The sequence below is a fragment of the Microcaecilia unicolor genome, chromosome 3 (assembly GCF_901765095.1).
Source record: "Microcaecilia unicolor chromosome 3, aMicUni1.1, whole genome shotgun sequence".
Taxonomy (NCBI): domain Eukaryota; kingdom Metazoa; phylum Chordata; class Amphibia; order Gymnophiona; family Siphonopidae; genus Microcaecilia; species Microcaecilia unicolor.
Genome location: NC_044033.1, coordinates 332,284,284 through 332,307,200, shown reverse-complemented (window position 1 = coordinate 332,307,200; position 22,917 = coordinate 332,284,284). Strand labels below are relative to the sequence as shown.

The following is a 22,917-nucleotide window of genomic DNA, read 5'->3' as shown; positions in this document are numbered from 1 at the left end:
CTTATTCTGTTTGAAGAGTCTTTATTTTCTTTTCTGGCGGAGCTATTTAAAAAAAAAAAAAGTGAAAAGTCAGCGTCTGTGACTTTAATCGGTGGTTTTTTGTTATCTTCATTATTTTTCCTCTGCTATCCGGCGTTGTTAGCGGCGGTAGTTGTAAAAAAAAAAAGAGAGAGAGGCGCGAACTGTTAAGCGCGTGCTCGCTCTTGGACAGGTCTGTATAGCTTGGGAGCTGTATTGACGGTTCCTGTCGGGCCAGAGGCTAAACCATGTTTTGTGCGGCATCGGAGGTTATCTGTTTTTCAGCGGCACGGATTTCCTGCTTCTTCGTCGGTCTGGTCAGTGGTTTTCTCCCCCGAACTTTATTCTTCTCATTTTGGCGCGCTTGGCCGCCATTGTTTTGCCTGCAGCTGCAATTTCCCTTGATGCGGCAGCGTTTTTCTGCTTTTACTGTGTTTGGCTGTTTGTGCAATGGAAAGGAGATATTGTTTCTCCGGTAGTTGGGGCAATTGGTAGTATATTTTCCCCGCAATTAATTTTTACATGTATTTTTCAAGCTATTAGAAAAACAAAACAAAAACGAAATGTTACGATGCGAATGGCGCTCATTTTGTTTTCCCCTCTGTTTTTTCTCCGTCGGGGACTTTTTGGTTGCTAGCAATGTTGTGAATTAAAGTGCAGCTCGGTTGGCGATTTCTTTGTTCTTGGCAAGACTCCGATTCAAAGTGCAGCTCAGTCGGGAATTCTCTGTTTTAGACAATGGGGCGAATTAAATTATATCTCAGCTCCAAAATAACCAATTTCCTATTCCTTTCCCTTGTGTGTGATGTTTGGAGGAAAGGTCTTTGCTATTGTCTAGCGCAGTTTTTATGGAGGTCCAGTGTGTGTCACTCTGTGTCTTTCTCATTTCCTGGTGAATAGGACTACATTGTCTAATAGTCAATTGATTAGTACTTTACAAATCTGGCCATAATATCTTAGTTCCTTTCAAGCATTTCCCTTCATGGCTATGATGTTATACAGTGTTTTAAGAACTTAACAAACATTTTCTATGGCATAGGCTATCTGGTTCAGGTGCCATTGTTTGGTACTTTACAATGCTGGACATAAGATCTTAATTCCTTTTAGGAAATTTTCCTCTGTGGCTATGTTCTTATACAGTGTTTTAAGATCTTAACAAACGTTCTCTAGAGCGTAGGCTGTATGGTTCAGATGCCATGTGCAATGAAATACATTGTCTGATACTCAATTGTTGCGTACTTTGCAATTCTGGACATAAGGTCTTACTTCCTTTCAGCAATTTTCTTTCATGGCTATGCATTCTCTTTGGCATAGCAGATGACAGCTGCATAGGCTACATGGTTCAGATGGTTCTCATATTCTAGGAGACTCAGTCCTGTCTACCGAGCACCGTTTTCTCAGATGCTTTAGAAGGCATGTTTTATTCACATCTTCTCTACTTTCCAACTGTCTTGGAGTTTCTCATGTGTTATCTTAGTTTTCTTCTAGGACTTACAAGATATATGTCCACTTAGGGAGTAAAGTTATCAGGTCAATTTGCATTTTCTCCCACTTAAGGATAGTGGGAGGTCCTCATGCCATCTACTTGTATTTTTGTTTCCTCTATCTATTCAGCCTGGGCACATGGTAAACATTCTGGTTTTGTCCAGTATGACCATCCATAATATCTGCTATCCCTTTCTCTTCCTTACAGATTTTAGGGTCTTGTTTCAAGCTTTCTTGACGTCAGGTACAGTCTTGTCTCCTGTGGCACAAATTCACCACCTTTTCCGTAATAGGTATTTTCCAAGTCTATTCCTTTTCATTTTCATTTTATTCTTCCTCTCTCCAGAGTTTCCTTCTCTTGGAAGGAGATTCACTCATTTTCTGTGCATTTTTTGCCATAAGGGCATAAGTGTTGCCATAATGGGAAAGGCCAAGAGTCCCCACCCATCCTGTTTTCAGATGGGGTCAATCCAGATTGCAAATACCACATTCATATTTCGTGAGTGTGCGTCTGTTCATCTCTGTACATCTCAGTGAGGAAGGAGGCATGACTTGATATGAGGTTTGGGGAGATCCTGTAAAATTAAAGGCCAGTGTGTCTCAGTCCACGCTCAACATATGGTGATCCTTTCATTTTCATTCTATATGTCCTCATTCCAGACCTTCCTTTCAATTGGAAGGGGATTCTTTCACTTCCTGTGCATTTTTGCTATTAGTATATGAGTATGGTCATACGGGGAAAGTCTAAGAGTCCATTAAGCCCAGCATCCTGTTCTCAGTTGTGGTCAATCCAGGTTGCAAGTACCACATTCATTTTTTATGGATGTGGGTCGGTACATCTTAGTACATCTCAGTATAGGAGGAGTAATGTCCGTGATACGAGGATGATAAGGTCCTCATTACCAGTTTTCTTGCCCTGCTCTTCAGTCTCGCGTCGGCTCCGCGCACTTTTTTCTTAAGTTATGGTCGTAGTAGCAGCGGCGCTCATGAAACTACATCTCGTCGTTTCATCCTTTCCATAGATGTCTGGTTCATTACAGACAGTCTTATTGGCAGAGTTGTCAGGTCAAGCAACGGGTGGTGCATTTCGGGCACACCCTAGGTTATGGGGTGCATGTAGCCAGGTCTCTCTTTTGAGCTCTCGTGTGATCTCATTAGATTTCATAGCATGTTTCTATTTTTTCTCTCTTTGTTTAGTCAAGTTGGCGCAGACTGTTTTTGTCTTCTCTACAAGCGTCCCACTTTCTGTTTTCTCTGGATGTTCTTGGGCCTTCGGCCATTACCTTGCTCTATTTTGCAGAGTAAAATTTTACTTTCTAGCTCCCAAGAAGGAATTTTTTCTTCATTCGCTTTGGAGTCTCGGTAGTCTTTTTTGGGCAGCTTTTCACTCTGTCAATTTCGTGACCATTGAAGAAAAAAAAAAAAAAAAAAAAGAAGAGTTCTCAGTGGATAGTACCTTAAGGGGAGGTCCCAGTTCTACAACTATTTCTTTTCGCTCTGACCTTCCATGTGCCTCGCTTACTCTCTTGCTAAAAAGACTTGTCAGCGGCAGAGATAGATGCCCTCTTGTATCCAGATATTTATCTCTGATGGAATCCCTCCGCTCAGTTGGCCTCTGTATTCTCACTAGTGGTCTGGTGGTTGAGATTGAGCATTCTTCCTGCAGGTATGCCGGGAGCATATACACAGTGACCAGTTTTTTGATGGCTGCATCTGTGAAAATATATATGTATATTTATAGTTCTACTACATAAGTACATATGTAATTCCACACTGGGAAAAGCTCAAAGGTCCTATTGAGCCCACCTTTCTGTCCACGGCCAATCCAGACCATGAGCACCTGGCTAGATTCCTAAACGTACAAACATTCTATACATGTTGTTCCTGGAACTGTGTAGTGTTTTATGGACTTCTATATGTTTCTAACAGATGAAAGGTACTAACAAGTGGTTCTAACAGATGAAAGGTACTAACAAGTGTCTACTGTTGATTTATTCCCGTTTTCACTAATTGGGGTATACGACAAGAGTCTCAGGTGATTGGTTTGCAGAGGCAACAGCTACAGATGATTCTTTCTCAGTTGAATTGCGCTCTGAGATATGTTTTTTTTTTTTCATGTTGGGTAACTGCAGCGGCTGTCAGTTTATTTGGACCTTCAGTCTAATTTGCTGCAAGGATTTAGGTACCTTCTTCTTCTGCATAGTATTTAACTGCATTCTTGTTTTTACCTATTTAGCTTCTAGTGATCAGGTACTTTTTCACTGACAGGCTTTACATACTTCCAATCTGTTGCTAGGTCAGCAATAGTCTACGATATCTGGAGTATTGTACTTCAGGATCTCGGTTTCCACTTTCTCAGCTGAGGTAGATTCATTGCAGTTTTTTGTTTCCAGGCGGCTCTGCTTCTACCTTTGCTATCTTTCTTTCAGTCGTTTTTTTTTTTTTTTCTCGAGTCTCTCTGTCCTTTGCGCTGCACTGATAGTGCGGTAGGGGACATTATATAGTGGCCACTTGGTAGGGGACAATGTTCAGCATCGCTTGGACTTTTCAGCTTTTTTGCTTTGTAGTCATTCTATTTAGTTTATTGGCGGTTCTTGGATCGTCAAGCTTTGGCTTCGTATTCATCCTAGTTTGGGTGTCTTCAGGGACTCTACCACATTCTCAATGTCTGTCCCTCCCGTAAGATTACTGCTTTGGTACTTCCCAATAGTCCAATCCTGGTCCGGTCCGGAGGGATGCTAAGGAAGGAGAAATTAGATCTTACCTGCTAATTTGCTTTCCTTTAGTCCCTCCGGACCGGACCAGGCCCCTCCCATGTTCTATCAACTCTTTAGATTCTTTTATTAAGTTTGGAAGTGTATTCGTTCCTTTACCACACGTGGAATGTTTAAAAAAAAAAAAAAAAAGACTTTGCGTGGTCCATACCACTTCTCTGGTGGTTGCTGGTGAGCTCGGTTGCTGAAATATATATAAAACCTTAATGGGTCATACCACTTCTCTGGTGAGAGTTGCTGGTGAGTTCAGTTGCTGGAATATATATAAAGCCTTAAATATGTCATACCACTTCTCTGCCGAGAGTTGCTGGTGAGCTCAGTTGCTGGAATATATATATTTAAAACCTTAATGGGTCATACCACTTCTTTGGTAAGAGTTGCTGGTGAGCTCAGTTGATGGAATATATATGAAACCTTAAGTGAGTCATACCACTTCTCTGGTGAGAGTTGCTGGTGAGCTCTAATATGAATGGGCCATGCCACTTCTCTGGTGAGAGTTGCTGGTGAGCTCTAATATGAATGGGCCATGCCACTTCTCTGGTGAGAGTTGCTGGCGAGCTCTAATACAAATGGGCCATACCACTTCTCTGGTGAGAGTTGCTGGTGAGCTCTAGTACTCGGTTTTGCCGAGGAATTTGTGGCTGCTAGGATTCCATACGGCACAGAAGTTCTTTCTTTCTTTCCTGCTTTGTTATTCAAATACTGAGGCTAAGGTCACATGGCCAGGGCTCCTATTGGCTCTCTAGAGTCAGAGATTTTTCTCAGTCTCCACCTGCTGGTAGGCGGGCACAACCCAATAGTCCAATCCTGGTCCGGTCCGGAGGGACTAAAGGAAAGCAAATTAGCAGGTAAGATCTAATTTCTCCTTTACACTGCATGCATTAGAATTTAAGTGCAGTTCATTGCAGCATACGCTTAGCGAGTTGTGCACGTAAATTCTAATTATTGCCAATTAGTTCTCAATATTGCTTGTTAGGTGTTGTTATCAATGCTGGTTAGCTTTTGAAGCCAATTAAGTTATGTGTGTTGTTGTGGAATACACTTAGATTTCAGCGTGGAACGCTAACAGGCTTATTTTCGAAAGAGAAGGGTGCCCATCTTTCGACACAAATCGGGAGATGGGCATCCTTCTCCCAGGGTCGCCCAAATCGGCATAATCGAAAGCCGATTTGGGCGTCCTCAACTGTTTTTCGTCGTGGGGACGACCAAAGTTCCCGGGGGCATGTTGGAGGCGTAGTGAAGGCGGGACTGGGGCGTGCTTAACACATGGGCGTCCTTGGCCGATAAGGGAAAAAAGAAGGGCGTCCCTGATGAGCACTTGGCCAACTTTACTTGGTCCATTTTTTTTCACGACCAAGCCTCAAGAAGGTGCCCGAACTGACCAGATGACCACCGGAGGGAATCGGGGATGACCTCCCCTGACTCCCTCAGTGGTCACTAACCCCCTCCCACCCTATAAAAAACCTTTTTAAATATTTTTTGCCAGCCTCAACTGTCATACCCAGCTCCATGACAGCAGAATGCAGGTCCCTGGAGCAGTTTTAGTGGGTGCAGTGCACTTCAGCCAGGCGGACCCAGCCCATCCCCCCCCCCCCCCCCCCCCCCCCCCCACCTGTTACACTTGTGGTGATAAATGGAAGCCCTTCAAAACCCACCCGAAACCCACTGTACCCAATATGTAGGTGCCCCCCTTCACCCCTTAGGGCAATGGTAGTGTTGTACAGTTGTGGGGAGTGGGTTTTGGGGGGAGGTTGGGGGGCTCAGCACCCAAGGTAAGGGAGCTATGCACCTGGGAGCAATTTGTGAAGTCCACTGTAGTGCCCCCTAGGGTGCCCAGTTGGTGTCCTGGCATGTAAAGGGGACCAGTGCACTACGAATGCTGGCTCCTCCCACGACCAAATGGCTTGGATTTGGTCGTTTCTGAGATGGGCATCCTCGGTTTCCATTATCGCCGAAAACCAGGGACGACCATCTCTAAGGTCGACCTAAATGTTGGGATTTGGGTGTCCCCAACCGTATTATCGAAACGAAAGATGGACGCCCATCTTGTTTCGATAATACGGGTTTCCCCACCCCTTCGCCGGGACGTCCTTAGAGATGGGCGCCCTTAGAGCTGGTCGTCCCCATTCGATTATGCCCCTCCAAGCACACTATATAGAACCTGGCAGAATATGTCAATCTTCGGAATCTACATATTTTGCTTTTATGTTATGTAGAGTACAAGGACATTTGCATATCTTTCTATTATCTCTGGAGTTATACTGTGTGTAGAATCTAGTTTCTTGGGGATTCAGTTTCTTTTTGTTCACACATTTCTATTTTTAATGTTGTGGTCACTTACTGTCTACTGTATGTTCTGAGACTGAGGCAGGGTATTCTGTTAACATGAAGTTGCTATGCAGGGATCTGTAGTAATCCTGTTTGTTCAGTTTTCCCAGTAGGTATATGGATGTCATGGAGCCCATTTCAGTGCAATCTTTACAGTACTGCTTTTGTATAGCTTCCTTGTTGTGTGAACTTTGGAAGATGATGCTGTTATGGTATGGTAGATTGGCTCTATAGGTCCTGAATGACTTTTCTAGAGTTTTGTATTACTTCACAATATGCTGGTACTAAAGAAGACTATTGCTATTACTGCGGTGCCATCAGAACCAGAATTTTTATTTAATTAATTAAAAAAAATTTGTATATTGAGTTCTGTTGGGAAATGTTCTAGTTCTCCCCTGCACCCATTTTTTTTAGGGGGGAGGAGGAGGTTTCTTTCAATGCAGAATATATGTTCAAAAAGGAACAGTGAGAACTATTGCACAGTTTATAACACTGTAGTTCTTGCTTTTTCTTTCTATTCGGTGTGTGAACATTTTGCATCTCTTTCACTTTTTGCAGAATATTTATTTACATTTAAGATCATGCCAGCACAGTATGCATTGTCAGGTCGATATGTTTTATACTAGAGTCCCAGGGTACATAATTGAATATACACAACATTGCAAAATTTTACATTATGTAGCCTGAGAATACTGTATGTTGTTTTCTTTTTTTCATAGGGCAACCACCTGACTGGTGTTCTGAATGAGGGGACCTCTGTTCCCTGATTACAGATCTGAGGAGACCTCTCCATTTTGTGTGCCTTGGAGGGGAGGGCCTCATCTTTCACCTCAAGCAGTAGCAGATTGCTTGTGCCACCCCTGCCTAGAATACTTTTCCTTTATTACCTCACTCTCAATACCTTTAGATAAAGTGGCTCCAAAATCTCTCTCACAAGTTTGAATATAAACATTTTAGGGCCCTGCTTCATGCAAGTGAAAAGTGAAGCATGTGGGAAACAGGAACCCGAACTATAGCTACGTAATGGAAGGTTCCATGTTAGGAGTCACTGACCAAGAAAGGGATCTCGGCGTTGTTGTTGATGATACATTGAAGTCCTCTGCTCAGTGTGCTGCGGTGGCTAAGAAAGCAAATAGAATGTTAGGTATTATTAGGAAAGGAATGGAAAACAAAAGTGAGGACGTTGTAATGCCTTTCTATCGGTCCATGATGCGACCGCACCTGGAATATTGTGTTCAATTCTGGTCACTGCATCTCAAAAAAGATATAGCGGAATTAGAAAAGGTACAGAGAAGGGCAACGAAAATGATAACGGGGATGGGACGACTTCCCTATGAGGAAAGGCTGAAGCATCTAGGGCTCTTCAGCTTGGAGAAGAGATGGCTGAGAGGAGATATGAAAGAGGTCTATAAAATAATAAGTGGAGTGGAATGGGTAGACGTGAATCGTTTGTTTACTCTTTCCAAAAATACTAGGACTAGGGGGCATGCGATGAAGCTACAAAGTAGTAAATTTAATATGAATCGGAGAAAATCTTTCTTCACTCAACGTATAATTAAATGCTGGAATTTGTTGCCAGAGAATGTGGTAAAGGCAAGTAGCGGGGTTTAAAAAGGATGGCTTCCTAAAGGAAAAGTCCATAGACCATTATTAAATTGATTTGGGGAATATCCACTGCTTATTTCTGGGATACAAAGAGTAGTAGACTTTAAGGCAAGAGTAACCAATATTTTCCAAATAGGTTTCTCAGGGAAAGTCTCATATAGTCACCGGGGCTACTTTCATTTCACCAATAAGGTGAACCCCTATTTGTGACAAATGTAATCATAGACAAACCTCCAACCTTCCTCAATGTGTGGTCAAAGCAAACATATCAGTAACTCTCATTGTATTTTTTAGTTTTTGATTTTTTGTTTTTTTTTTAATAATTTTTAATTTTTCTTCGTTTCTTTAGCTAACTATATTGCTGCAACACTTCTTAAGTTCCACACATTCTGTCTCTTATCCGACAATGTCCATTATGGTGGCTATACCTATCATTCGGTGCTAGCGGAGGTAACTCTACAACACTTATCTGTGTGTCCAGGTGTATCTGCAACCCTGACAGGTGCCTGTTTCGCTTTTGTAGCTTTGTCAAGGGATAATCTCACACCGGACAGTCTGTCAGCCTCCTTGTCAGCCTACCACCATGGTAGATCTCTTTCATCTTCTTCTATAAAGACCAAAGCAGAGAATTCATTCAATCTCTCTGCAGTGACCTTGTCCTCCCTGAGTGCTCCTTTTACTCCTTCGTGATCTAACTGCCCCACAAATTTCTTCACAGGCTTTATGCTTCTGATGTACCTGAAAAATGTGTTACTATGAGTTTGTGTCCACAGCAAGCTTTTCTTCATATTCTCTTTTATCCTTTTTTTAACAGTGCTTTGCATCAAGCTTGGCACTGCTTATGTTGATTATTATTTTCTTCATTCGGATTCTTTTTCCATTCTTTGAAGGATGCTCTTTTGGCTCTAATAGCCTCTTTCACTTCACCTTTTAACCATGCTGGCTGCTGTTTGCTCTTCTTTCTACCTTTTTAATATGTGGAATACATCTGGTATGGGCTTCCATGATGGTCTTTTTAAACAATGTCCATGCGTGATTTATAGTTTTAACCTTTGCGGCCTATCCTTTTAGCTTCTTTTTAACCATTTTTCTCATTTTGTTGTAGTTGCCCTTTTGAAAATTAAATGCTACTACAGTAGTTTTCCTTAGTGACTTCACACTAGATATCAGCTCAAATTTTATCATGTTATGATCACTGTTTCCCAGCAGATCCAACACTTTTACCTCTCCTACCATGCCCTGCATTCCACTAAGGACTAGATCTAAAATAGCACCCCTTCTTGTGGGTTCTTAGACCAGTTGCTCCAAGAAGCAGTCATGTATTGCATATAAGAATTTTACCTCCCTAGCACTTCCTTATGTAGCATTTATCCAGTCAGTTTTGGAGTAATTGAAATCACCCATTGCCCAATTTGCCAGCTTTCCTAATTTCTGTAAACATTTGTTCTTCTGTCTGTTCTTCTGTCCTGGTGGACTTTATTACATCCCTACTAGTATACTCTTTCCCTTCACACGTGGAATTTCCATCCAAAAGGATTCAACACTGCTATCCGTTTCATGTAGAATTAGTTATTCTCACTGCAAAGATATGTGAGCAATGCATTGTGTATAATGTAGTTTCACAGGTAATGCAGCCACACCTGCCTGTCTGTATAAGAACTGTTACTATTGGTCTGTGCTGCTGTCTAGACCTCTTCTCTTTCTCAGCTAAGCTTGGCTCTTTTGTCTACTGCTATCATTTCCTGACCTTTCCCTCCAATCAAGGGCTGTCCTCTAGGACCACCCTTGCTACCTGATGGCAGGCTCTGGCCCTATTGGTCTCTTTACGTCCTCCTCCCTGGGCCTTGTGAGCCCTTCTTGGTCTCTCTCTCTCTCTCTTTTCAAGATATTGAGACTTTACAGTTAACAAGTCTTAAGAGGCTTGACAATAGTCACAATAAAACAGGAGATGTGAAAGAGAACCATCTAGTTTGGAGCAAGACCAGCATGTGGGTATATAATGACTTCTAGTGAGCACTTACCTGAAATGCCCAATGGTGCCGCAGTTTCACTCAGCAAGACTATTTTGTGCTCATTTTACATTGCTTATTCTGAAACATAAAAGGAGCAGTTTAGCCTAAGTTCCAAGCTCATCATTCAACTTCAATTTCATGTGGACCACTTACAGCATAAAGTTTGTGCCCATTCTTCAAAATGGTGCCATCTGCATCAGACACCCAGTACTCTTAATGAAATGTCATGCACACGTCATTTTCTGTCTATTTCATTCATTCACAAACTGAGTCCAGCTGATTAAATGCTTCACCCGAACACATTCCAATCCACCACTGAATTCAATCCATTGGGTTCCACAGTACGAAATCTAAAAATCCACTGCACCTCCTATTATAATTTTCTCAATCAGTCACACACACCCCTTCCCCCACCCCGAATACACACAGGTTTTAATCCTCAAATGTATGGTGAAATTGTTCACAGTGGGTTACCAGCAGTTCATGTGTCAGTTTCCTCTTCATATTTGATTTATGCTCCAACATTCTGATTTTAAAAACATGAGATTTCATATCCACATATAGGTTGAAACATTGACACAGAACAACATAGACCACAAAATCTGTACAGTTCATAAATGATCTCAAAAACTATTTTTACTATCACCTGCATTAAGAAAATCTTTTAACTGCATAATGATGACAAAAGCACTGCACGTTCCACATGTATAATATCCCAAGCAACTTATAATGATTGCAGTTTCTGAGGTCTCTTTTTCCATTTAAAGAATTTTTTGTGGGCTTTAATCTATTTCAACATACTTAGTTTTGGGGTGCAGCTAGACACCAGGGGACAGGGAAGTCTGGTCGGTGGGGGAGTCCACTAGACTACCAGGGATGCTTAATGTTGGGGGCAGGGGAGAGTTGGAGGGACAAGACAGGAGGAAGGAGGGGACGACTAGATGACCAGGGTTGTTTAATGTTGAGGGGTTGGAGGAATGGATGTGAAGGAGGAGGGGGCCATTATACTACTAGACCTTTTTGTTTAAATTTAGGGTCAGTGGTGTTGGGGTAGGGAGGGATATCAGGGCCTTTAAAGTCCTGCCGCTGACTTTTTTTTTTTAATTTCCCTTTCCTGCCAGTGCCAGAGCCAGTCACTTCTCAGGCACTGATAGGAAGGGTGACATTTGGCATTAAGTTGTAGATTACTGCTGTTTTTAACTTGGCATAATTTGCTTGCTCATAGCATAGCTGCATGATTTCTTTTATTTATTTATTTATTTATTTAATTGTGTGGTAGAACCAGCATGCAGAGCTGGCTCTACTGTGTGTATTTTTGTATGGGCTCTAGAGGTCAGCAATAAAGGAAGGATCCTGCTGGCAGTACTGATGGGTCCATGCAGCAACCTTTCTGTAGAACCTTGTGCTGACGATTAGTGCATGGATTTCTAACAGAAGCCTAATGCAAAATTTTAGCTCCCCTGAAGCAGTAACCAAATAGGCCCTGCACAAAAAATGTGTGCTAACAGGGAAGATCACACTGGTCACATATACACATGGGTCTGCACTAGCAGCAGTTACAGCTTGTGCATAGATCTGAACAAAAAAAAATTGGCACCCTGAGTTGCATGCGCACACATCTGTGTATATGCTGGAATGCCATTCTGTGCATTAAATTTCTGCAATACCGATGTTTATTTGCAGAATAGCATTCCAGCAAATGTACAGATGTATTCAGAGCCCCAGGTATCAATACAGTTGTGCTCAGACAATGCATTTGTGCAGCTCTCAACAGTCCACCAGCAATTCAAGAACAGGACATTTGGAGGGGGCGGGAGCTGACAGATGCTTAAGACCCCATGCTGGCCAACCCTGATGCTTTTGGCCTTATGGTGATTGGAATATTGCTGCCCTTGGGGAGGGGGTAAGGAAGGAAACATCTGGTGGGGGAGATCTGGAGTCTAGGGGGCGGGAGAGAAGGACAGATGCTGGAGACCAGAGGAAAGGAGATAAGGAAAATTTACCACCACCCCCAATCCTATGCTTCCATATGTTCCTCTGCTATGAGTACTGACTACATCCTTGATCAAATGCAGATAATGGCCAGCAGTTAAGCTTTCTGACCTTACTTCTGAAAAATCCCTACAAATATATAAACTGTTTGTGTGGTTACAAAGAGAGTTGTGCCCCTTTCCCCTTCCCCTTCCACACTTGGAGCATAGACAGAGAGAAATAGTTGTTAACCATTAACAGTATTTCTCAGACCATGAGTTCAATCCAGCTGCCTCCCCCTACAGAGTAAACTATTAAACCCGCACTTTCAGAATGAAGGTAAAGCAAGGTGAACTGAGCAGGGAATTAGAGGAACTTGAACTTTGTTATTGAATCAGCCAGAGAATCCAGTTCAGCTCTCACCGACACAAGTATAACACAATGGGTAAAGAGACAGTCAGTAGGATGAGGAAAATACCTGACAGAGACTGTGTGCCTTTCCACTTTTAATGGACCCCCTTTGGATAAAGAGCCAAAAGACTGCTCATATACTGCACTGCTCAACACTGAGGAAGCCCTCTGAATTTAATATTCTTACTGTTGCTATGTTTAGATGCATTAATCTGTTTTCTCTTTTTGATTTATCAGTTACTGTATTGTTCATGTACGTAATTTATAATTGGCCACTGCAGTAATATTTTGCTGATACTTGGTAAAGTATGTCACTTGCCATTTTCTTAACACACATACTGAGTTTAGACCAGGATCTAAGGGGAAACTGGACACTATCTGATCTCTTACAGGAAAGAACCCCCTTCTACCAAGTTCACCCAGGCTAGCAAGCCCATTTACTTGGCAATAGATATCTCTCCTTTACCAGAGGAGGGCGCTACACAATATTGCAAAACGGTGGTCAAGAAAAATTTGAATCTTTGCAAATGATATCAAAATCTGCAACAGGGTAGACACCCTGGAAGGTGTTTGTGAAATGGCCTAGGATAGTGGGACTTGGGGGTGATCATATCTAATGATTTTAAGTTGGTCAAACTGGAAAGATGATGATAAAAGCCAGAAGGATGCTTGGGTCCATAGAGAGAAGAATGGCCAGAAGGAAGAAGGAAGTGATAGTGAAACATGGAAAATGATAGCAGGTCAAGCCCACATGCTTTTCCAGTCTGCCTATCTACAGCATCCTGGAAGACGTACTGAACAAAATTGACAAATTAAAGAGTAGTAAATCACCTGGACTGGATGGCATGTTAAAAAGCAGTGGTCCCAGCACAGACCCCTGGGAAACTCCACTATCTACCCTTATCCATTGAGAATACTGGCCATTGAACCCTACTCTGTTTTCTATATTTTAACCAGTTTTAATCCATGATAGAACACTACCTCCTATCCCATGACACTCCAATTTCCTCTGGAGTCTTTCATGAGGTACTTTGTCAAACGCCTTTTTGAAAATCCACATGCATGATATCAACCAGCTCACCTTTATCTACATGTATGTTCACTCCTTCAAAGAAATGTAGTAGATTGGTGAGGCAAGATTTCCCTTCACTAAATCCATGTTGGTTTTGTCCCATTAATCCATGCTTTTGAATATGCTCTGTAATTTTGTTCTTTATAATATTCTCTGCCATTTTGCCCTGCACTGATGTCAGGCTCACCAGTCTATAATTTCCTGGTTCTCCTCTGGAACCTTTTTAAAAAATCAGTGTTACATTGGCCACCCTCCAATCTTCCAGTACCATGCTTGATTTTAAAAATAAATTACATATTATTAACAATAGTTCTGCAAGTTCATTTTTCAATTCTATCAGTACTCTGGGATGAATACCATCCAGTCCAGGAGAGTTTCTACTTTTCAGTTTGTCAAATTGGGCTATTACATCCTCCATGTTTATAGAGATTTCATTCAGTCTTTCTGATTCATCAGCTTTGAATACAATTTCTGGCACCGGTATCTCTCTCAAATCTTCCTCGGTAAAGACTGAAGCAAAGAAGTCATTTAATCTCTTCTATGGCTTTGTCTTCCCTGATTGCCCCTTTTATCCCTCGGTTATCTAGTGGTCCAACCAGTCCTTTTGCTGGCTTCTTGCTTTTAATATACCTGAAAAAACTTTTACTATCTGGGCATTTTCGAAAGAGAAGGGCGCCCATCTTACGACACAAATCGGGAGATGGGCGTCCATCTCTCAGGGTCTCCCAAATCAGTATAATTGAAAGCCAATTTTGGGCGCCCTCAACTGCAGTCCGTCACGGGGACGATCAATGTTCACGGGGGCGTGTCGGAGGCGTAGCGAAGGCGGGACTGGGGCATGCTTAAGAGATGGGCATCCTCGGCCGATAATGGAAAAAAGAAGGGCGTCCCTGACGAGCATTTGGTGAACTTGGTCCATTTTTTTTCACAACCAAGCTTCAAAAAGGTGCCCAAATTGACCAGAGGACCACTGGAGGGAATCGGGGATGACCTCCCCCTACTCCCCCAGTGGTCACCAATCCCCTCCCACCCTAAAAAAATATTTTTTTTAAAATTTTTTGCCAGCCTCTATGTCAGCCACAAATGTCATACCCAGCTCCATGACGGCAGTATGCAGGTCCCTGGAGAAGTTTTAGTGGGTGCAGTGCACTTCAGGCAGTCGGACACAGGCACATCCCCCCCTACCTGTTAAACTTGTGCTGGTAAATGTGAGCCCTTCAAAACCCACCCGAAACCATCTGTACCCACATGTAGGTGCCCCCCTTCACCCCTTAGGGCTATGGTAGTGGTGTACAGTTGTGGGGAGTGGGTTTTTGGGTGGGGTTGGGGGGCTCAGCACCCAAGGTAAGGGAGCTATGCACCTGGGAGCAATTTGTGAAGTCCACTACAGTGCCCCCTAGGGTGCCCGGTTGGTGTTCTGGCATGTGAGGGGGACCAGTGCACTACGAATGCTGGTACCTCCCACGACCGAATGCTGGCACCTCCCACGACCAAATGCCTGGTCGTTTTTGAGATGGGCGTCCTCGGTTTCCCTTGTGGCTGAAAACCGGGTACGACCAAAGGTCGACCATCTCAACATTTAGGTCAACCATCTCTAAGGTCGAGCTAAATGTTGAGATTTGGGCGTCCCCGACCGTATTATCGAAACGAAAGATGGACGCCCATCTTGTTTCGATAATAGCGGTTTCCCCGCCCCTTCACGGGGCCGTCCTGCGGGGACACCCTCAGGAAAACTTGGGCGCCCCGTTCGATTATGTCCTTCCACGTGTTTTTTGCCTCCAATGCAATCTTTTTTCAAAGGTCCCTCTTTGCCTTCCTTATCAGCGCTTTGCATTTGACTTGACATTCCTTATGCTGTTTCTTATTATTTTCAGTCGGTTCTTTCTTCCATTTTCTGAAGAATTTTCTTTTAGCTCTAATAGCTTCCTTCACCTCACTTTTTAACCATGCCAGCTGTCGTTTGGTCTTCCTTCCTCCCTTTTTAATACATGGAATATATTTGGTCTGGGCTTCCAGGATGGTATTTTTGAACAGTATCTACACCTGATGTAAATTTTTGACCTTTGCAGCTGCTTCTCTAAGTTTTTGGGGGTGGGGTGGCGTTCACCGTTCTTTTCATCTTATCATAGTCTCCTTTTTGAAAGTTAAATGCTAACATATTGGATTTCCTGTGTGTACTTACTCCAAAGCCGATATCAAATCTGATCATATTATGATCACTGTTATTAAGCAGCCCCAGCACCATTACCTCCTGCACTAGATCATGTGCTTCACTAAGAAGTAGTTCTAGAATTTTTCCAGCTCTTGTTGGCTTCTATATCAGCTGCTCCATAAATCAGTCCTTGATTTCTCAAGGAATTTAACCTCCCTAGCATGCCCTGGTGTTACATTTACCCAGTCAATATTGGAATAATTGAAATCACCCATTATTATTGTGTTGCCCAGTTAGTTAGCCTCTCTAATTTCTGATAACGTTTCTACATCAGTCTGTTAATCCTGACCAGGTGAAAGATAGTACACTCGTATCACTATCCTTTTCCCCTTTACACATGGCATTTCAATCCATAGGGATTCCAAGATGTGTTTTATTTCATGCAGAATTTTCAATCCATTTGATTCAAGGCCCTCTTTAACAAACAGTGCTACCCCTCCACCAATTCAATCCACCCTTTCACTATGATATAACTTGTACCCTGGTATGACAGTGTCCCACTGGTTATCCTCCTTCCCCCAGATCTCAGAGATGTCTATTATAACTAATTTTTCATTTAGTTCAATATATTCTAACTCTCCCATTTTATTTCTTAGTCTTCTGGCATTTGCATATAGAAATTTCAATCAATGTTTGTTCCTATTTACATCTTGCTCAGTAGTTGACAGTGCTAATTTCCAATCTTTTGTCTGATTTTTATTTCAGGACACCTAATCTACTATGGTCTCTTTTGCAACCTCGTTATCGGGATACCCTATCGTCCCTATTTTGGTGATATCTTTGAAAGAAACCTTATTCCGAACCATATGTTTTTGAATGACTGTTGGCCTTCCTCCAGTGTGAATCGATCCTTTTCTCTCCCACCTACCATTCACCAGTACCTGCCCCTCTGTTAGAAGGCACTACCTTAGCTTTCAGTCAAGATCCTGGGTATCACATTCAACTTGGCTCTGTTCTTCAAACCTAACATAGATTTGATTCTTTGTGCTTCCTTTTTTGCTCTGCATCGTTATATGCAATGGTTATTTCTCATTTGGACAGTTGTAACTCCCTTCTTGCAGGGCTACCTTTACATAGTATAAAATGCTTACAACTCATCCAACTAACAGCAGTCAAATTACTTCACAATACATAACATCATTGCCTTAACAGCAACCAAAAAACAGTATTTCTCGCAATGCATTGCACAGGCTGCCAATTCAACCAAGCAGTTGTTCAGTATAGTAAACAGCCTACTGCAACCCCCACAACAGAACCAGCCTGCCCTAAACTGCAATGATTTTGCAGCATATTTTGCCAACAAAATTAAAAGTCTCCACCAGGATTTACAGGCAATCCCACCCAGTCCCCAACCAGTTAACCAGGGGTGCACAAACTCACCCCCCTCCTGACAGAGGAGAGCCTTGACAAAATCTTAAGAGACCTTTGACCAACCACCTGCTCCCTCGACCCCTGCCCATCAAAGATAGTGCAGCAGACAAGTATGGGCCTCATAGAAGGCACCACAAAAATTGTGAACACCTCTCTTTCTAATGGGTAGCTACCAACAGCATTAAAAAGGGCAGTGGTTCTCTATTTACTAAAGAAAACTTCAATTAACTGGACCTCAATGCATCCACCCTTGCCATTTCACCTTCAGGTGAATGAGCCCTTTTGTTACAAAAGAACGCCAAAGTTGTCAATGGAGCTAATCCTACCACTGGGCCTTTTTTTATTTATCTAGACTGATAGATAAGATGCCCATGCAAAAAAACTCAGAGAGAAAAACCATTGGATATCCTCTATCAGTCTCTGTGCAAATAACCACTCACTGTGAGAACAAAACACGTTAATAATTATGAACTCTTATCTTAAACTATTCTTCAAATACACTAACAGTGAAAACTTTCCTGAGGATCCCAGCACTTCAACTGCCCACCATCTACCCCGTATTTATCTCTTGCTCTGCTTCTGTTTGCACTGCACTGTGCTACGTTGTTCTTTGCAGTCTATTTAGCGTGTCCCAGCCGGCTGGTGCATTCCTAGCTGACTCCCAATGCTGATTCCTCCTTAGGTATATGCTGTATTTATTTCTTCTCCTGCACATCTGCTCCTTTGGTCTGATAAATGCATGCATCACGGGAGGTCAGCGCTCATCGGCATGTATTAGCTCTAGAATTACCACAGTTATCCAAGTAACAGATGGAACAGATGAAACTGCGAATGGCTCATTAAATCAGTTATGGTTCCTTTGATCGCTCCCATCTGTTACTTGGATAACTGTGGTAATTCTAAAGCTAATACATGCCGACGAGCGCTGACCTCCCGTGATGTCTGCATTTATCAGACTGAAGGAGCAGATGTGCAGGCTTATACCTACCGAAGGAGGAATCCGCACTGGGAGTCAGCTAAGAACGCACCAGCCTGCTGGGACACGCTAAATAGATTGCAAAGAACAACGTAGTGCAATACAAACAGAAGCAGAGCAAAGAGTTAAGTACGGGGCTGACGGTGGGCAGTTGAAGTGCCGGGATCCTCAGGAAAGTTTTCACTGTTAGTGTATTTGAAGAATAGTTTAAGATAAGAGTTCATAATTATTAATGTGTTTTGTTCTCACAGTGAGTGGTTATTTGCACAGAGACTGATAGAGGATATCCAATGGTTTTTCTCTCTAATAGAGTTTTTTGCATGGGCATCTTATCTATCAGTCTAGATAAATAAAAAAGAAAAAAAAGGACCAGTGGTAGGATTAGCTCCATTGACAACTTTGGCGTTCTTTTGTAATAAAAGGGCTCATTCGCCTGAAGGTGAAATGCCAAGGGTGGATGCATTGAGGTCCAGTTAATTGAAGTTTAAATATTAAGGTGGGCAATTTCCGGAGGCGTGTCAAGATGGCGACCTGAGCGTTCGTGGATCGCACACGGTGGCTTTGCTGGGAGCCTAATTTTCTTCTTGCTTTACCTCTTAGTCCGAAATGCCCCATACCAAAAGGAAGGGGTTAGTTAAGGGCCTGGCGCCAGTGGCCCGAACTTCCTCCCCGTCCCAACAAACACTGGATCGATTCATGACGCCTATCCAAGGAAATAGGGCGGGCGAAGCCGAATTGGGAGCTGTTGGAGGAGCCATAACTCCCTCGGCATTGGAAATATCACTTTCGCCGCCAGATAATCGACCTCCGCCACTAGCGATTTCGGGGCGGAGGGAGGAGGATGAAGCCACTACGGAAGGCGTGTTGGATCAAACCTCGGATGGCGCTAACTCCCCCCCCCCACCGAACGCTGAGGAAACTTCTTTGGAGGGGAATCCTCCGGCGGAGATAAATCTGCAGATGATATGGAAGATACTACAGGGCTTGAGCCAGACGGTAACAAAATCTGCTCGAGAGACCTCTCTATTAGTAAGTAAAATTGACTCTTTGACTAATTCCCTTGGAAAAAACCAAACAGGAATCGGTCTTACAAACTGAAGCACTTCAGCAGGAAGTTAAATCTTTAAAATCTGTGACTGAATCTTTAGTAACAGATAAAATAGTAACCCATAAGAAAATTGAACAATTTGAGAACTTCAATAGAAGGCTGAATCTCAGAATATTAAATTTTCCCTGGATTAAAGAACTGAGCCGTATTGAAATGTTCAAGAAATATCTAAAAGAAATCCTGCTATATCCAGATTCAGCTATTCCTCCCTTAAATAGAATATATTACCTTCCAATTTCTTTGCAAGCTGAATCGGGAGATAGGGGCAAGAAAACTGAAGCAGGGAATATATCTTTGGATCCTCAAGCACAACTGGACATTTCAGTAATACTAGACTCATCTTTATCTGAAATTGAACAGCGCAGAACTCTTTTGATATCATTTGTTTTTGAACAGGATTTGAATGCTGTGCTGAAGCTATACTTCAAAAATGCTTTAAAAACGTTTTGTGGCCAAAGACTGTGGATATACCCGGATGTTTGTAAGACAACTCAGGATAGGAGAAAGATATTTCTTTCATATAGAGAAGAGACTCGAGCTTTGGGGGCAACATATTTACTTGCTTACCCATGTAAATGTCTGGTTAAATATATGGGTGTAAAATATACATTTTTTGAACCGGAACATCTTAAAGCGTTCTTAGAGATGAAAAAATTAGCCATTACACCTGCAGAATAATTGATGTTATCTGATTATCAATAGAAGTAAGGGTAGGAAAAGGCCAGGCCATAAACGGTCATTTTCTTTTTCTTGTTTGAGATCTCCTATTATCTAAATCACGCCTCCCTTGGAAGTTAGAATTGTGGTCTAATTAATTGTATAACCTGTTCTTACCTGGTATGAATCTGTGTACTTGCAAACTAATAATAGTATAATTGTTTAGATTATTGACCAAGGTATACAATGTATTACTATTTACATGTTTTTACGTGTAAAAGTTTGATTAAATTTAATAAATAAAAATAAATAAAAATATTAAGGCAACCACACGCTGTAAGAACAACATTTGAGTTGCTCTTGGTATAATGTTATAGAGATAGTATACTACTTACAATATCAACACAATACGTAATAGAACATTTTAATTGATAGTGAAGGGTAAAGCAAAGATGGAACATATAGATAGGCAAGAGAGTAAGAAGAGTTAGAAAGTAAGGTGACTAATTTAAAGAAAGTTGCACATAAGGTCACAGAGATGGTTAAATATTATCTCTGCTAGGGTAGGAGTGGATAAACATGCCCTGCTGCAGTATGTGCAGCCGGCGTCACTCCTTGTGTGTGTGAGTGAGACTAAATTAGTTACTTTTTCCATTAAAGGCCTGGTTGAAGAGCCAAGCTTTCACCTGCTTCCTGAAGTAGAGATAGTCTTGTGTTAAGCGAAACCTTTCAGGCAGTGCATTCCAGAGTGTGGGGGCTACTCTGGAGAAGGCTTTCTTGCAGGTATCACATCATGTATTGTCTTTTGGAGAGGGCGTGGTTAGTGATAGTCCTTGAAAGGACCTTAGTGTCCTTGGCGGTGTGTAGAGGATCATCCTATTCTTCAGGTACTCAGGGCCATTTCCTTTAAAGGCCTTGAAAATCAGACATAGATTTTTAAATTTAGCCCTGTATTGTAGTGGTAGCCAATGAAGGTTTTGCAAAAATGTGTGATATGGTCACGTCGCTTGCAACCTTCTATGAGTCTTGCTGCTGTATTCTGAATCAGCTGGAACTGGTGCAGGCCCTTTGTAGTCAGACCATTGTATAGTGCATTGCAGTAATCCAGTCTTGATGTTATCATGGCATGTAAAACTGAGATAAGATTTACTTTCTCGATGTAAGGAGAGAGGCAGCATAGCTGTCGCAAATAGTAGAAGCAGCTCTTGAAAGTTATTTGGATTTGGGGAATCAGAGTAAGTATTGAATCAAACTGTATTTCAAGGCTCCTGACTTGTGATTTGAGGGGGAGTTCATACTTCCCAAAAGGGACTTTGATGTCAGGTATGTATCCACTTGTGTTAGGGACCCAGAGAAGCTCGGTTTTTCTTGAGTTCAGGCAAAGTTTGTTGTGTTTAGCCCATTCTTGAATTGATGTTAGACAGGTAATCAGTACATCCAACTATTAGGAACGCCTGACCTAACCCTTAGTGCTAGTTTTTTCCAGTGCCTAACTTTGGCTGCGATTTACTGAATCTATCCTTTTCTCATTATTCCAGTAATATTTTCGTAATGTAAAACATGTGCTACTTAACCACACATGCAAGAGAACTGTTTATTACAGATACAGCAGCAAAATGCCGGAGAACAGGGGACTCACTTAGCAGCACCTCTTTCTTTAAACAGTTTAACTCATTGTGCCACAGAGCTGTAAATCATAATGCATAGAGAACTGACTGCTGTGAGATTAATTTATTTAGCAATAATCTGATTTTTGTTGTCTTCACAGAGCACCCATGAAAGAAAGAAAAGGAAAATCTTTTTCACCTATTCTTGTTAAGAAGAGCTTAATTTGAATGTTCAGAAAAGGATATATGAAAATGAACAATCTTTCAGAAAAAAAAAGTCCAATAAATTGAAAATTTTTATTTATAAAGGGGTTTTTTTGTATTCACTCTATATTTACATAATCATCACTTGTATCAAAGCAAATACCGCTGTGTTAAAAATTGTTATGTAACCAGGTGTAGGGATGAATCCTGCTGGCTTTACCTAATTATTGTATAAATTACTCCAGTGATGCAGCAAAATAGATTCTACTAAAGATATTTTTTAATGTGTGTCTATAAAAAAAATTAATATAGGAGTAACCAAGATGGCGACAACATGCTGAAGCTTGTGAGCTGATCGAGCGTTTGTTACAAAGATTTACCTCAGAGCGTTATGCCCCATACTAAGAGAAAGGGGAATGTTAGGGGAAAATCCTCCACTTCCAACGCCCTAACCTCTTCCCCGAAACAACTTACAATCGACAGCTTCACCCTTCAACGACCACCAAGGCAGACCGGAGCTGAGTTTCCGCTAGATGTCGGGGAAGGGAACCTGACATCTCAGGAAAATGATGTCACGCTATCTCCTCCGATGCCCAATAATCCGCCGTGTCCTGCCCTACAATGGGAGGAAAAGGCAGGAACTCAGGACTCGGAAGACAAGGTTCTTGGAGCCTGCGGAGGAGGTTTTCGCTTAGAGTTGGTGGCGGGAAAGATCGGAGGCAGGGTGGAAATCCCGAACACCCCCGCGGTGGTAACGCTCGAGGTTCTCTGGCAAGCTATGGAAGGCCTAAAAGAAATTGTAATAAAGTCCACTCAACAAACTACTAATTTAGTCTCTACTGTGGACCAACTCTCCAAATCTATAGATAACCTGAAACAAGAATTCAACAACCAGGTACGGACTTCTCAAACTGATATATCGAAAATGAAAGAAAATATATCAGTGATTGTTAAGGATAACTTAAATATTAGGCAAAAGATAGAACAAATTGAAAACCATAACAGGAGACTGAATATGAGAATACTAAATTTTCCCAGACCAATTGGGGTCCTTCCTTTGGAATTGTTTAAAAAATATTTGACTGAAATATTAAAAATGTTGCCAC

The 22,917-nt window shown here is 42.0% G+C and overlaps 1 protein-coding gene across 2 annotated transcripts in view; it reads left to right on the top strand.

Moving 5' to 3' along the window:
- The window catches only part of RSPH3 (radial spoke head 3), a 62,576-nt gene extending 40,303 nt beyond the window's left edge, over positions 1-22,273 (top strand). Inside the window, exon 9 of one of the 2 annotated variants that reach the window (XM_030198427.1) lies at positions 21,769-22,273. The gene's annotated coding sequence lies outside the window, so the exon portion shown is untranslated. Of the gene's footprint in view, positions 1-7,324; positions 7,405-21,768 lie in introns of those variants that run through there. The other variant, XM_030198428.1, reaches the window with a different exon arrangement.
- The last annotated feature ends 644 nt before the right edge of the window (positions 22,274-22,917 follow it).